Consider the following 16,276-nt stretch of genomic DNA (forward strand, 5'->3'; position numbering starts at 1 on the left):
AGAATTTTAGGGCTTGAATACAAAATAAATGTATTAGGACATTCAAATAAGAAATAAAGAAGACTGAAAATAATATGCAAGAACGCTGGGACACCATTAACCTACAAATCATGAGAATAGAACAGGTGCAAATTAAAGATACAGAAAACACATTTAATAAAACAATAGCAGAAAACTTCTCAATCTTGAGAAAAAGATGGTCCTTCAGAAAGGGGATGGTTTTAGGACATCAAGCAAACAAGACCAGAAAACAATCATTTCAAGGTATATTACAATTGTAACATTAGATATACAGAACATAGAAAGTAAATTGAAATCTGCAAGAGAGAATTGCTATGTCACAAATAAGGACAAATACATCAAAATAACATATTTCTAAACAGAAACATTAAAATCAAGGAGGGCATGGAATGATGTATTTCAAGCCCTGAAAGCAAATGACTTCCAACCTACCAAAGCTATCCTTTATAATTAAAGGAGAAATTATCACCTGTAATGATAAACAAAAACTAAAGCAATTTATGACCACTAAATCAGCACTGTAGAAGACATGTAAAGCAATTCTACACACAAAGAAGAGGAAGATAAATTAAATCATGAAAACAGAGAAAGAATAAATCTTACTAGATAAATAGGTTAGCAAATGAGGAATAGGGAAGAATCAAACACTACGCAAATGAATTACTGCATACCTTTCTGTAATATCTCTGAATGTTATAATCATAAAACACAGATGGCATATTGGATTAAAAACCAAGCCCCATTTGTTGCCTGTAAGAAATACACCACACTGGCAAAGACAAATGCAGGCTTAAAGAGAAAGGATGGGGAAAGATATTTCAAGTAAATGGAGTCCAAAAGCAAGCAGGAGTAGCTATACTCACTTTTCAGCAAAGCAGACTTCAAATCAAAATTAGTCATTAAGAGACAAAGATGGTCAATTCATATTGATAAAAGGAACAGTCTAATAAGAGGATATAACAATTACAAGCATATATTCCCTGAAAGTCAGCACACCCAAATTTATAAAATAAATACTACTGCAAATCAAAGCATGGATAGACCCCAGCACAATAATAGTGGGTTACTTCAATATCCTACTCTCACCAATATATATGTCATCCAGACAGAAAAACAACAAAGAAACTTCAGAACTAAATGACAATACAGTTCAAGGGTATTTAACTGACCCAAAAGCCACAGAATACACAGTTCTTCAGCAGACCACAGACCATTTTATAAAACAGATGTTATTTTAGGACACAAAGCTCATACTAACAAATAGAAGAAAATCAAAATAACTTCATATATTTTTTGAGAACACAATGGACTAGAACTAGAAATCAACAACCAGGGAAACTAAAGAACATATTCAAGCACATGGAGAATGAACAATTTGAATGATCAGTGGTATTAAAGAAATAAGAAAGGAAATAAAAAATTTCTAGAATCGAATGCAAGTGAAAACAAAATTTACAAGAACCTTGCTAAGAGGCAAGAATATAGCTATGAGTGTCTATATTGAAAAATCAGAGAAATCTCAAATAAATAACCTAATCTTTCACTTCACAATCTTAGAAAAACATGAACAATCCAAACCCAAAACCTGTAGCTTGAAATAAATGATAAAGATTAGGGCAGAAATTAAAGAAATTGAAACTGAAAGACTAATACAAATAATCAATGGAACAAAAAAAAGCTTCTCTTAAAATACAAATAAGATTGATAAACCCTTATACAAATTAATCAAAAGAAAAAAGAAGAGTCAAATACACAAAATTAGAGATTAGAAAGGGAATATCAAAATAATGTCAGTGGAATTCTGAGAATCATTAGAGTATATTTTAAAAACATGTTCTAATAAACTGGAAAATCTAGAAGAAATGGGTGAATTTCTAGATATATATGATCCAACAAAATTAAACCAAGAGGAGGAGGTATCACCAAACTCATCTTGTGAACTCAATATTACCCAGATAACAAAACCAGATAAGGACAAGATAAAAAAGAAAATTGTAGACCAATTTCTTTGATGACCATAGATACAAAAATTCTCAATAAAAGACTTATCAACTGAATTCAACAACACAGTAAAAAAAATTGTTCACCATGGTTAAACTGATTTAATTCCAGGGATAAAGAATGGTTCAACAAATGTAAATCAAGAAAGGTAATATAGCACATAGGCATAATAAAGGACAAAAATCATACAATAATTTCAAAATCAGAAATGTTGAATTTGAAAATAATTTCAAAATCAACATCCCTTCATAATAAAAGTCCTGAAGAAACTAGGAATAGAAGGAATGGCCCACAATAATGAAAAGCTATGTACAATATACCTATGGCCAATCTCATACCAGAAGGGGAAAACAGGAAGCATTTTCTCTAAAGTTAAACATGAGACTAGGGTGTCCACTCTTACTCTATATAGTACTTGAATTCGTAGCCATAGCAATAATGAAAAAGAAAGAAAGAAAAGGGATAGAACTAGGAAAGGGAGAAGACAAATTATTCCTATTTGCAGGTATGATCCTCTGCTTAAAAGACCCTAAGTGGGCTGGTAGAGTGGCTCAAGGGGTAGAGTGCCTGCCTAGCTAAGAATGAGGCCCTGAGTTCAAACCCCAGTAGCACCAAAAAAGAATAAAAGACTCTAAAGATTCTACCTGAAATCTTTCAGAACTGATAAACTTTTGGCAAAACAGAAGGATACAAAATCATCATACATAAATCAGTAACTTTTCTATACACCAACAATGAACAGGTTAAGAAAGAAATCAGGAAAAACGGTTCCTTTCACAATAGCCTCAAAAGTTAATACATAAGAATAAATCTAACTAAGAAGGCAAAAGGACTCTACAATGACACTTTTTTCCTTGAATAAAGAAATTGAAGAAGACACTATAAAACAGAAAGACTTCTCATGCTCATGGATTGATAGAATCAATACTGTGAAATAGGCCCTACTACCAAAAGCAATCTACAGACTCGATGAAATCCTCATCTAAACTCGAAAACCATTATTCAGAGAAATAGCAAAATCATTCTTAAAATTCATACTAAAATATAAAATATACTGAATAGCCATAGAAATCCTGAGCAAACAGAAATGCTGGCAGTATCACAATACCCAATTTCAAGTTATACTACAGAGCCGTATTAACAAAAACAGCATGGTACTGGCACTAAAACAGACATGTAGACCAATGGAATAGAACTGAATACCCCAAAATAAGCCCACACAGCTACAGCTATCTGATTTTCAACAAGTGTGGCAAAACATACATTGGATAAAAGCCAGCCTCTTCAACAACTGGTGCTGTGAAAACTGGATACTTACATGTAGAAGACTGAAAATATACCCCTATCTCAGACTGTAGAAAAAAATAATTAAAATGAATTAAATATTTAAATGTAAGACCTCAAACTCTAAATTACTATGGGACAACACTTGAAGATATAGGAATAGGTAACACTTTGTGACTAGGACTCCAATATTTCAGAAAACAAAAGCAAGAATTAACAAATGAGATTGCATTAAATTAAAAAGCTTCTGTACAGCAAAGGAAAAAATTACCAGAATGAAGTGATAGCCTACAGAATGGTACAAAATCTTTCACAACTATTCATTGGTTAAATGATTAAATACAGAATATGTAAAGATCTCAAAAAATTAAACATAAAAAAACAAGATCCAATTAATAAATAGACAAATGAATTGACTGCTTCTTAAAGTACAAATGGCCAAAAATACATGAGGAAATATTAGATATCCTTAGCAACAAAGGAAATTCCAGTCAAACTGACAAGGATATTCCATCTCACCTAGTCAGAATGGCTATCACCAGAAAACAAACAAAAATGGTGGTGAAGATAGGTGGAGAAAGGAACTCTTATACATGGTAGGTGATGTAAACTAGCAACACCACTATGGAAATAAGTATGAAGGCTCCTTAAAAACTAAAAATAGACCTACTTTGGGCCAGAGACATGGCTCAAATGGTAGAGTGCCTGCCTACCACATGAAAAGCCCTGAGTTCAAACTCCAGTACCACAAAGACTTACATTATGACTCATACATAAATCAATATACAAGAGAGATACCTGCATACCCATGCTTTTAGCAGCACTCTTCACAATGTTCAAACTGTGGAAATAGCTGAAGGACCAAACAACTGACAAATGGATAATGAACATATGTATATATACTATGGATTATTATTCAGCCACAAAAGAAAATGAAATTATGTCATTTGCAGGAAAATGGATGGATCATCAGGCTGAGTTGGATAAGGTGAGTTCAAAGGGCCAAATATTGCATATTCTCATGCATTGTGGAACCTAGACTTAAAATAATGATGATTATGATAATGATGATAATGAGACAGTAATGTATATAAGGGATGATCTAAGGATGGTCAGTGGGAGTGGGGAGGAGGAAAAGAAAAGATAATGAGGGGTGAAAGCGACTGAAGTATGTTACATATATACAAATGAAGACAGAATGATGAAACCCACAAAAAACTGTCTGAAAAGGGGATGGAAGAGGAAGATAATAGAAATATAATGGAAGGTGTGAACTTGTTCAAAGTACACTGGATGCATGTATGGAATTATCATAATGAAATCTTTTATATTATTAATGTATGCTAATTCAAAAATAAAAGAGTAACAGAGGGGGTGAATTTGATCTAGGACTTTACATGCACATATGGAAATATCATAATGAAGCCTCTTTTTACTATTAATAATGCTTCTAAAAACAATAATAAAAATATGAATGCTGAAAAGATAACATTGCTTTACTTCTGAGGCCAAATGTCTTTTCTTTTTCTTTTTTCTCTTATGGCAGTACTAGTATTTGAACTCAGGACCCAAGAGGTATGCTCTACCACCTCAGCCATGCCCCTAGCCCTTTTTTGCTTATTTATTTTTCAAATAAGGTCTCAATATTTTGTAGTTTTTTAATAACACAAAAATGGGAGAAGACCCTAAGTTGATCTTAAGACAGTCTGAAGTTGGATCTGATAGAAATGATGTAGAGGAAGAAAATTTACTCTGCCATTCACAAACTTCTCTGAATTTAAAAATAACTAGAAAAAGGAAGAAATTTGAGAAGATATATTATCATCAAGATCTTTCAATGTATTTTAATCTAATGTTAAATAATTTGAGCCAAGCACGGTAGCTTACACCTATAATCCTATCTACTCAGCAGGCAGATCTAGGAATCATGAATCAAGGCCAGGTTTGACAAATAGTTCATGAGATACTTTCCCAAACACTAAAAACAAAAAACTGGGCATGGTGGTGACTATAAATACAACGATCATAGGGCTGGCCTGGACATAAACTCAAGGCTCTGTTAGAAAATACCTAAAGCAAAAAGGGTTGGAGGTATGGCTCAAGTGTTAGAGCACCTGCCTAGCAAATCCAAGGACCCAGGTTCAAACTCCAGTACTGTAAAAAAAAAAACATGAAAAATAAAAACAAGCCAGGTGCCAATGTGTCAAACCTGTAATCCTAGCTACTCAGCAGGCAGGGATCAGAAAGATCACAGTTCATAGCAACCCTGAGCAAATAGTTAATGAGATCCTGTCTTGAAAAACCCATCTCAAAAAAGAGATGGTGGAGTGGATCTAGGTGTAGGCCCTGAGTTCAAACCCCAGCACCACAAAAAAAAATAGATTCTCAGCAAAACATGCAGAACATAAGATATTTTAAATATGATTTTCAACGTTCTCTTTTTATTTAAAATTGATGAATAAAATATTTTTACTACTGACATTTTAAGATCATTAGAATCATCTTAAATGATATTATGATCATTATTAAAATGATAATATTAGACATTTCATTCAGTAAACAAATACTCCTCATATTTTCAAATAAAATGTGTATGTTTATGAAATCTTTACTGGAACCCCTGGCCACAATGCCTGGTTTACCACAATAAACAGAAACAGAAACAATGTATGACCACCAATCCACCATTACAGAAGATTCACCAAGCCAATGGCCCCCAAAAACAGGCAATGGTAGCAATACTTATCTTGGACAAAGTAGACTTCAAACTTGCATTGATCAAACAAGATAAAGAAGGACACTCAATCCTAATAAAAGGGGAAATACACCAAAAGGAAATAACAATTATCAACCTATATGCACCCAAAGTCAATGCACCAAATTTCATCAAACATACTCTGAAGGACCTAAAACCATATACAGACTCCAACACAGTGGTAGCAGGAGACTTTAATACCCCCATCACGAATAGATAGGTTACCCAAAAAAATCAATTAAAAAATCTTAGAACTAAATCACACCATAGATCAAATGGACCTAGCTGATGTCTACAGAATATTTCATCCAAATTCTGTACAATGCACATTCTTCTCAGCAGCCCATGGAACCTTCTCCAAAATTGATCATATCTTAGGGAACAAAGCAAGCCTCAGCAAATATAAGAAAGTAGAAATAATCCCATGCATTCTATCTTACCACAATGCATTAAAACTAGAAATCAACAACAAAAACAGCAGTGAAAAACATGCAAACAATTGGAAGCTGAACAACACATTGCTCAATGGTCAATGGGTCATTGATGAAACAAAAGAGAAAATTAAAAGGTTCCTGGAAGTTAATGAAAATGAAAACACAACCTACCAGAACTTATGGGACACAGCAAAGCAGTCCTATGAAAAAAGCTTATAGCCATGAGTGCATATATTAAAAGGTTAGAAAGATCTCAAATCAATAACCTAATGCTTCAGCTCAAACTCATAGAAAAACAAGAACAAGAAAATCCCAAAACAAGCAGAAGGAGAGAAATAATTAAAATAAGGGCTGAAATCAATGAAATAGAAACAAAAAAAAAATACAAAGACTCAATGAAACAAAAAGCTTGTTTTTTGAAAAAATAAATAAGATTGGCGGACCCCTGGCAAACCTTACTAAAATGACGAGAGAAAAAACCCAAATCAGTAAAATCAGAAATGCAAAAGGGGAGATAACAACAAACACCAGAGAAATCCAGAGAATCATCAGAGACTACTTTGAGAGCCTGTACTCTAATAAATTTGAAAATTTTGAAGAAATGGACAAATTTCTAGATACTTACGACCATCCAAAACCTAACCAAGAGGATATTAATTCCCTGAATAAATCTATAACACAAAATGAAATTGAAGCAGCAATTAAGGGTCTCCAAAAAAAGAAAAATCCATGACCTGATGGATTCTCTGCTTAATTCTATCAGATGTTTAAAGAACAACTAATTCCAACCCTCCTTAAACTGTTTCATGAAATAGAAAGGGAAGGAACACTGCCTAACTCATTTTTGAAGCTAATATTACTCGATCCCAAAACCAGACAAAGACACCTCCAAAAAGGAGAACTATAAGCCAATTTCCTTAATGAATATTGATGCAAAAATCCTCAATAAAATAATGGCAAACCAAATACAACAACACCTCAGAAAGATCATCCACCATGACCAAGTCGGCATCATCCCATGGATGCAGGGGTGGCTCAACATATGCAAATCTATAAATGTAATACAGCACATTAATAGAAGCAAAGACAAAAACCACTTGATCATCTCAGTAGATGCAGAAAAAGCCTTCGACAAGATCCAACACCACTTCATGATAAAAGCCCTAAGAAAACTAGGAATAGAAGGAATGCACCTCAACATTGTAAAGGCTATTTATGACAAACCTACAGCCAACATCATACTTAACAGTGAAAAACTGAAACCATTTCCCCTCAAATCAGGACCGAGACAAGGGTGCCCACTCTCCCCACTCCTATTCAACATAGTACTGGAATTCCTAGCCAGAGCAATTAGGCAAGAAGAAGGAATAAAAGGAATACAAATAGGTAAAGACACTGTCAAAATATCCCTATTTGCAGACAGTATGATCCTATAGCTTAAAGACCTGAAAAACTCTAGCCAAAAACTCCTAGACACCATAAACAGCTTCAGCAAGGTGGCAGGATACAAAATCAACTTACAAAAATCGTTAGCTTTTCTACACACCAACAATGAACAAACTGAGAAGGAATATATGACAACAATTCCATTTACAATAGCCTCAAAAAATCAAATACCTAGAAGTAAACTTAAAATGGATGTGAATGACCTCTACAAGGAAAACTACAAACCCCTGAAGAAAGAGATCGAGGAAGACTACAGAAGGTGGAGAGATCTCCTGTGCTCATGGATTGGTAGAATCAACATAGTAAAAATGGCAATACAACCGAAAGCAATCTGCATGTTTAATGCAATTCCTATCAAAATCCCAATGACATTCATCACAAAGATTGAAAAATCTACCCTAAAATTCATTTGGAAACACAAGAGACCATGAATAGCCAAGGCAATACTCAGCAAAAAGAGCAATGCTGGAGATAGCACAATACCCAACTTCAAACTATATTACAAAGCAATAGCCATAAAACAGCATGGTACTGGCACAAAAACAGATATGAAGACCAGTGGAACAGAATAGAGGACACAGATAGGAATCCACACAACTATGCCCACCTTATTTTTGACAAAGGCACTAAAAATATAAGATGGACAAAAGACAGCGTCTTCAACAAATGTTGCTGAGAAAAGTGGTTATCCATCTGCAAGAAACTGAAACTAGATCTATGTTTATCACCCTGTACGAGAATCAACTCAAAATGCATCAAAGGACCTTAATATCAGACCCAAAACTCTGAAGCTTGTATAGGAAGGAGAGGAAACACTCTGGAAGTAATAGGTATAGGTAAGGACTTCCTCAATAGAACCCCAGTAGCCCAGCAACTTAGAGAAAGAATAGACAAATGGGACTTCATTAAATTAAAAAGCTTCTGCACAACAAAAGACATGGCCTCTAAACTGAAGAGACCACCCACAGAGTGGGAGAAAATATTTGCCAGCTATACATCAGCAAAGGGCTGATAACCAGAATATACAGGGAACTTAAGAAACTAAACTCTCCCAAAACCAATGAACCAATAAAGAAATGGGCAACTGAACTAAATAGAACTTTTTCAAAAGAAGAAATTTAAATGGCCAAAAAACACATGAAAAAATGCTCACCATCTCTAGCCATAAAGGAAATGCAAATCAAAACCACACTAAGATTCTACCTCACCCATGTTAGAATAACCATCATCAAAAACACCTCCAACAACAAGTGTTGCTGAGGATGTGGAGAAAAAGGAACCTTTGTACACCACTGGTGGTAATGCAAGCTGGTGCAGCCACTCTGGAAAAAAATTTGGAGGCTTCTTAAAAATCTAAACATAAACCTGCCATATGATCCAGTAATCCCACTCCTGTGGATATACCCAAAGGAATGCAACACAGGTTACTCCAGAGGCACCTGCACACCCATGTTTATTGCAGCACTATTTATAACAGCCAAGTTATGGAAACAACCAAGATGCCCCACTACTGACGAATGGGTTAAGAAAATGTGGTATTTATACACAATGGAATTTCACTCAGCCATGAAAAAGAATGAAATCTTATCATTCGCAAGTAAATGGATGGAACTGGAGAACATCATCCTGAGCGAGATTAGCCAGGCTCAGAAGACCAAAAGTCCTATGTTCTCCCTCATATGTGGACTTTAGATCTAGGGAAAATACAGCAATATGGTTGGAGTTGGGTCACATGACAAGGGGAGAGGACATACGGGAGGTATGGGGATAGGTAGAAAATCCAAAACATGAAAGTGTTTGATGTCCCCATCAAGAGAAACTAACACAGAAACCTTATAGCGACACAGGTCAACACGAGAAGGGGATCAGGAAATAGTGCAAAGGTCAGTTAGAGATGAATCAACATGGGTTGTAACACATTTGTACGTGAAAGCAATGCTAGGAATCTCTCTGTGTAGCTATCCTTAACTCAACTAGCAAAAATGCTTTGTCTTTCTTACTATACTTATGTCTTCTCTTCAACAAAATTAGAGATAAGGGCAGAACAGATTCTGCCTGGAAGCGAGGGGGTTGGGGGTGGGGGACAGGGGAGAGAAATGACCCAAACAATGTATGCATATGTGAATAAATGAATAATGAAAATAATAAATAAATAAAAAGAAAAGAAAAAAAAAGACAAGTAATACATGTTTTCTCTCACATGTGGAATTGGAGAGGGCCATGAACATAGCAGGGAAAATACTAGGAAAGAGGAGGAGGAATAGAGGGATGAGGAGGAGGCAAAAGAAAGGAGAACAGAGGTGTGAATGTGATCAAAGTATATAACGGGCTGGGTGTGGTAGTACACCCTTGTAATCCCAACAGTGAGGAGGCTGAGACAGGAAGATCATGAGTTTCAGACTTACCTGAGCTACCACAGTAAGTTTCAGGCCAGCCTGGGCTACATACCAAAATCTGTCTCTAAAACAAAACCAAACACAAAAATCCCAAAATACTTAATATGTTTGTATGAAAACATTACAATGAAATATATTATTTTGTAAAATTAATATGTACTTAAGAGAAAAAAATCATTAAAACTGTCAAAAAATTAGATATAGAAATCACATACCGCAAAACAATGAAGGCCATATATGACCAGCCCGGACAAATTCTTTGAGAGATCCTATCTTGAAAAAAACTCATGGAAAAAGTGCTGGTGCAGCGGCTAAAGGTGTAGGCTCTGAATTCAAACCTCAGTACCAAAAACAGACGTGGCACTTTAGCATCCAGCAGTACCGTGAGCTCAATCCCCTGGAGCATCCTGTTCATGTACCCCCCAGACACTGGATCTGTTCTCCAAAAACATTACCCAGTGTGAACTATCCAATTCCACTCTCAGCTACTTCCGACTCTGTGTGATATTAGAGCCATGCAGGAGCTCACGTCCCGCCACAAGACCTATAGCCTCAGCCTGCGCGACGGCCTCAACACCTGCCTGTTCTAGAAGTGGCAGATCATGGCAGCACCTCCCACAGAGCCTGCACTGCAGCAGCCAGCAAACAGCGGAAACAAGATGTCACCCACAGCACCATGAGCTTGGGGACAGAAACACCACCAACAGCAGGAAGAGCACAGCCTGCACCTTTGCCCTCTCCAGCCAGGTACCTGCTGTAACGCGGGGTGGGGGTGGGGGAGCACCCCGATGGGCAGGGAGTTCTGGGACAAGGACCGGAACTTCATCACCCGGCTGGAGAATGCCCAGTTTATGTGGCCAGCGACATTATGACGAGAACAGCTTTAACAACTCCCCTGTACTAAGTGCCAACAGCCCCTGGAATGGCAAGCCTTCATCCACTCAAGAAAGCAAATCCTAGGCTGGTGGAGTGCCTCAAGCAGTAAAGCACCTGTCTAGTAAGCTCAAGGTCCTGAGATCAAGCCCCAGTACAGGAAAAAAAAAAAAGGATAAGTGTCCTGGGGACAATGTCAACTCTGGTGAAATTTTGGAGTCTGTGACCTGCTTAGTGCACAGATTTCCAGTAACCATTCCTGAAGTGAACCATTTTTTTCCTCCAATCAGTTCTACATAGTAAGTGGAAAAAGTATCTGTTTGAAAAGGGTCCCAATGAATTGAGGACAAATTGTTGGAGCAAGTAAAACATTTTATTCATAATGCCAGCAAAACAAGAAAAGGTTAGATTAAAAAAGAATTAACCTAGAAGGTAACACCCACGCACAGGAAATCAATGTGAGTCAACTCCCTGTATAGCTATCCTTATCTCAACCAGCAAAAACCCTTGTTCCTTCCTACTATTGCTTATACTCTCTCTACAACAAAATTAGAAATAAGGGCAAAATAGTTTCTGCTGGGTATTGGAGGGGGGAGAAGGAGGGGGCAGAGTGGGTGGTAAGGGAGGGGATGGGGGCAGGGGGGAGAAATGAACCAAGCCTTGTATGCACATATGAATAATAAAAGAAAAAGGAAAAAAAAGCAGCATTATTGTGGTAATAACTAACTGATACAACATTCTTTGCTCTTTTTTCAATAGTAAATTTACCTTTTCAGTTTTGACATGTAGAAGCTATTTTATGTTAGAGACATTAGTCTCTGAATGTTTTCCTTTTGTTTCTTGATTTTACTTGGGGCATTTTCTGGCCATGAAAATATTTTTGCATTTATTAATTTTTAAAGTGGCTTTTTAAAATGGCTTTATGCCATTCTAATTTTTTAATTAATTAATTTTTTAAGTCTTCCGGGTTTTTCCAGTACTTTTATGACATCAATGTTTGGATTTAAAAGTTCAGTGCATGCTTATATTTGTTTATATTTGTATGTTGTATACTATTTACTTACATGCGTATTATATTTATATTTTAATGGTGTACATTAATATTTATTTATATTTGTGAGTATGAGATATCTGACAAAATACATTTTGAAGATATTAAAAAAAAAGAATATTGAAATCTAGCACCCTAGGGGTGGAACATTTTAAATCCAGCATAAGTTTCGAATTCCTTTTATGCTTCAACAAGGGAGGCTTAGGTGGGGAAAAGTACTAATGTTGGAGACTTCAGGCATCACTCCCACTGGGATAAGACATTGTGAAATCTGGCTCCTTGTACACACATAAATATGGCTTGTCATGCCCTATGAACCTTAAAATTATTTCCATTACTTTCATCTCATCACAACCTAGGAGGAAGAGGAAGATTAGGGAGACTGAGGTACGTCAATTTACATTGCCAGTTCTTGGCAAACATTCTTTAAGTGACTAGCATGTCTATATGCAGAACTGAGCAGAAATATGACCCAAAGATAGATGTAGCAAAGGAGACAGACATAATATGAAGGCAGAAATGCCATCCTCTCTTAGTCACCCAGCAAACATCTGCACACCTAAGTGAAGAATCAGTGCTCTCAGCAATAAAAAAACTTCAAGTACCTGGAAAGTAACCTAGACAACCTTTATGATTGTAATAATCTACATGACAGAGGTGTCATCTATAGCAGAGCTAGTAGGAGATTAATAATATATTGCTCAGCTGTGTGACCTCCAAGGTCAATGATTCTTAAAGTTAACAAGAGCAAGTGAAACTAAAGGATTTATTTAGGTTTCCCTTAAATTTAAAAGCAGAGGTTTGGAAATCATTAAGACTGAGTGAATGTCTTTGGTCTACCAGTGACAATGATTGTAAATTTGGATATATATATATATATGTTCTCTGAACTTCAGTGATCCCCTTCTGAAAAGAAAAATAATGACTATTTTTTTTATTTTGGGGAAGAAAAATGTCTGCTCCAGAATTGTCCAAAAGAACTTTTATCATGAAGGAGCTATCCTCTACCTGTGCTGTTCAATGGGTAGGCACTAGCCACACAGTGAGCATTTAGAAAGTATTTAATTTTAAACAATTTAAACTAAAATCACCACTAATAAGATATAGTATGCAGTGAGACTCTGGCACAATTTCTAAAATATGAAAAAGATCTCTTTCTCTGTTTATTCTCATTCCCTCACCATTCTTGATAGATAGCTAGATAATGATAGATAGATAGATAGATAAATGTCAGGGAATCAAAAACAGGTATGTATGTCTTCTTTTATTAGCAAAACCACATTAGTTTTTGGAATAATGCCAGAAACTAATACTAAGCCTTCAACCTTTGAAATTTATTAGATTGCCCTTTCACAGTTTAAATAAATAATAGAGTTACAGAATTCAATTTGCTCATTCTGCATATACTTATTCAATAAAGAGCTTGAATTCTTAGCCAGAGCAATAAGGCAAGAGAAAAAAAATAAAGAAAATACAAATAGGAAGAGGAGTCAAATTATCCTTATTTGCAAATGATATGATCTTAAAAGACCCTAAAGACTTCCCCCAAAATAATCCTAGAGCTGATAAACACTTTCAGCAGAGTAACAGGACACAAAATCAACATATAAAAATCAGGCTGAGAAAGAAATCAGGAAAATTATCCTATTCACGGTAGCCTCAAAAAAATTAATTATCTAGGAATAAACTTTAAAAAGGAGGTGAAAAACTCCACAATGAAAACCATAAATCCTTGAAGAAAGAAATTGAAGAAGACACTAGAAGATGGAAAGATCTCCCATGTTCACAGATTGTCAGAATTAATAATGTGAAAATGTCAATACTACTAAAAGCAATCCATGGATACAATGCAATTCCCATGAAAATTCCAATGTCATTCTTCACAGAAATAGGAAAATCAAGTCAAAAACTCATATGAAAACATAAAAGACCCAGATAGAAAAAGTAATCCTTTACTTAGGTAAAGGACCTCTTTTGCCCCAATACTAAAGAAACAAACTGCTGGGCACCGGTAGCTCATCACTGTAATCCTAGCTACTCCAGAGGCAGGATAAGAAGGACCATGGTTCAAAGCCAGCACAAGCAAATTTTTCACAAGACTTTAATTTGAAAATGCCCAACACAAAAATGGACTGGTGGAGAGGCTCTAGTGGTAGAGCACCTGACAGGCAAGTGTGAGGCCATAAGTTCAAACTCCAGTATTTTTTAAAAAGTTATAGATGTAACTTATAGACAGGCAGTTACACTTGCTCTGTAACATCTTTTCTTATTTGGTGATATCTGGCCATGCCACAAAAAATGATCAGGTCCACCACTGCTCCCATGAGGTTGGTGCAGTCGCCAGGTATGAATGGAATTCTAGTCAGTAGTGGTTCAGAATCAAAATGGTACAATGATCCACTTAGTTCTCCCTGTTGTACAGTAATTTCAGGCCTGCAAGAATGCAGCACATGTTTTTTTATTATGAATAATAATGAGGACATATTTCTGATTATATTTTATTTCCTTGCATTGAGTATAAGGTATAAGGAAGATTAAATGGTTTAGTAAAAGTAATAAAATCAGTACAGTCACTCAATTTTTGCTGTTTATATTATTTTGCAGTGTAGATGAACATTACTAATGGATTCTTCTTAGAGTGTGCTGCTCTTTAATGAAAAAGAAAATTGTAGTTTATGGTATTTCTTCCTGCTCTATCTTCTGTAACCAATCAGTGGCTCAGTGATTGTGTGTTCTTTATAAAATTTAAATGACTTGATATCAAATTCTGTTTCCAATATGTATGTAAACAAGATGGTATAGCCATTTTCCATACATGAGCATAAATAAAATAGCATTTTAAAAATACAAAAAATTAAGATAATGTTACATGGTTATCAAAGGGGAACTGTTGTGGGGAACCAACAACAGCTAGAGGGTATAGAGGGCACTGGAGAGGTGAAAATGATCCAAGTCCTATATATATATGTGGGGGGGATTACTGTATCATTAGCCTTAATTTAAAAAAATATAGTTTTCCAGAAAACTGATTTACTTTCCCACCTGCAGTATATAAAAGTTACCCTTTCTCTGTGGCCTTGTCATTATTTTTTCCTTTGTTATTTCATAATATCCAGTCTAACTGGGGTTTGAACTCAGGGCCTCATCTAACTGAGGTGATATCTCAGTGTGGCTTGATTGCTTTTCTCTGATGACAACTCACATTGAAGATTTTTTTCATATACTTACTGTCCATTGTATGTCCTCTTGTCAGAAGTGTCAGCTTAGGGGTTTTGTACATGTTTTTTGCAGTACTGAGGCTTGAACTCAGGGCCTAACACTTGCTAGGCAGGCACTCTGCAACTTGAGTCATGCAGCCAGCACTGTTTTTGCTCACTTTTGACTATGTTATGTGTTTTTTTTGCTGTTGAGTTGAATTCCTTCTTTATTCTGGATATTAACCTTTATCAAATACATAGTTTTCAAATGATTTATCCAGTTCTCTAGGTTGTCTCCTCACTCTGTAGACTGTTCTTTTGATGTGCAGAGCTTTTTAGTTTGTCATAACACCTTTTCTTTCTCTTTTCTTTTTTTTTTTTTGGTGGTACTGGGGTTTGAACTCAGGGCCTCATGCTTGCTAGGCAAGCACTCTATCACTTAAGCCACTCCACCAGCCCTTTTTTTGTGTTGGGTATTTTTGAGATAGGGACTCACAAATTATTTGCCTGATCTGGCCTTGAACAGCAATCCTCCTGATCTCTTCTCCTAAGTAGCTAGATTAATGTGTGATCCACCAGTGCCCAGATAACACCATTCCATTTTTTTGCTTTTGCTGCCTGTGCTTCTGAGGTCCTATCCAAGACTCATTGTTCTGTTTAATGTCATGAAGCATTTTCTCTGTTATCTTAAACTATTTTCATGTCTTGGGTTTTTTAATTAATTTTTGAGTATACATTGGGAGAACAGGGTCTACTTTCATTCTTCTACATATGAATACATAGTTCTCCCAGTGCACTCTATTAAAGGGACTGTTCTT

The 16,276-nt window shown here is 35.8% G+C and overlaps 1 pseudogene; it reads left to right on the plus strand.

Moving 5' to 3' along the window:
- Positions 1 to 4,267: 4,267 nt before the first annotated feature.
- On the plus strand, positions 4,268 to 11,345 carry LOC109700476 (LIM domain-binding protein 1 pseudogene; annotated as a pseudogene).
- Positions 11,346 to 16,276: the final 4,931 nt, after the last annotated feature.

The sequence above is a fragment of the Castor canadensis genome, chromosome 15 (genome assembly GCF_047511655.1).
Source record: "Castor canadensis chromosome 15, mCasCan1.hap1v2, whole genome shotgun sequence".
Taxonomy (NCBI): Eukaryota; Metazoa; Chordata; class Mammalia; order Rodentia; family Castoridae; genus Castor; species Castor canadensis.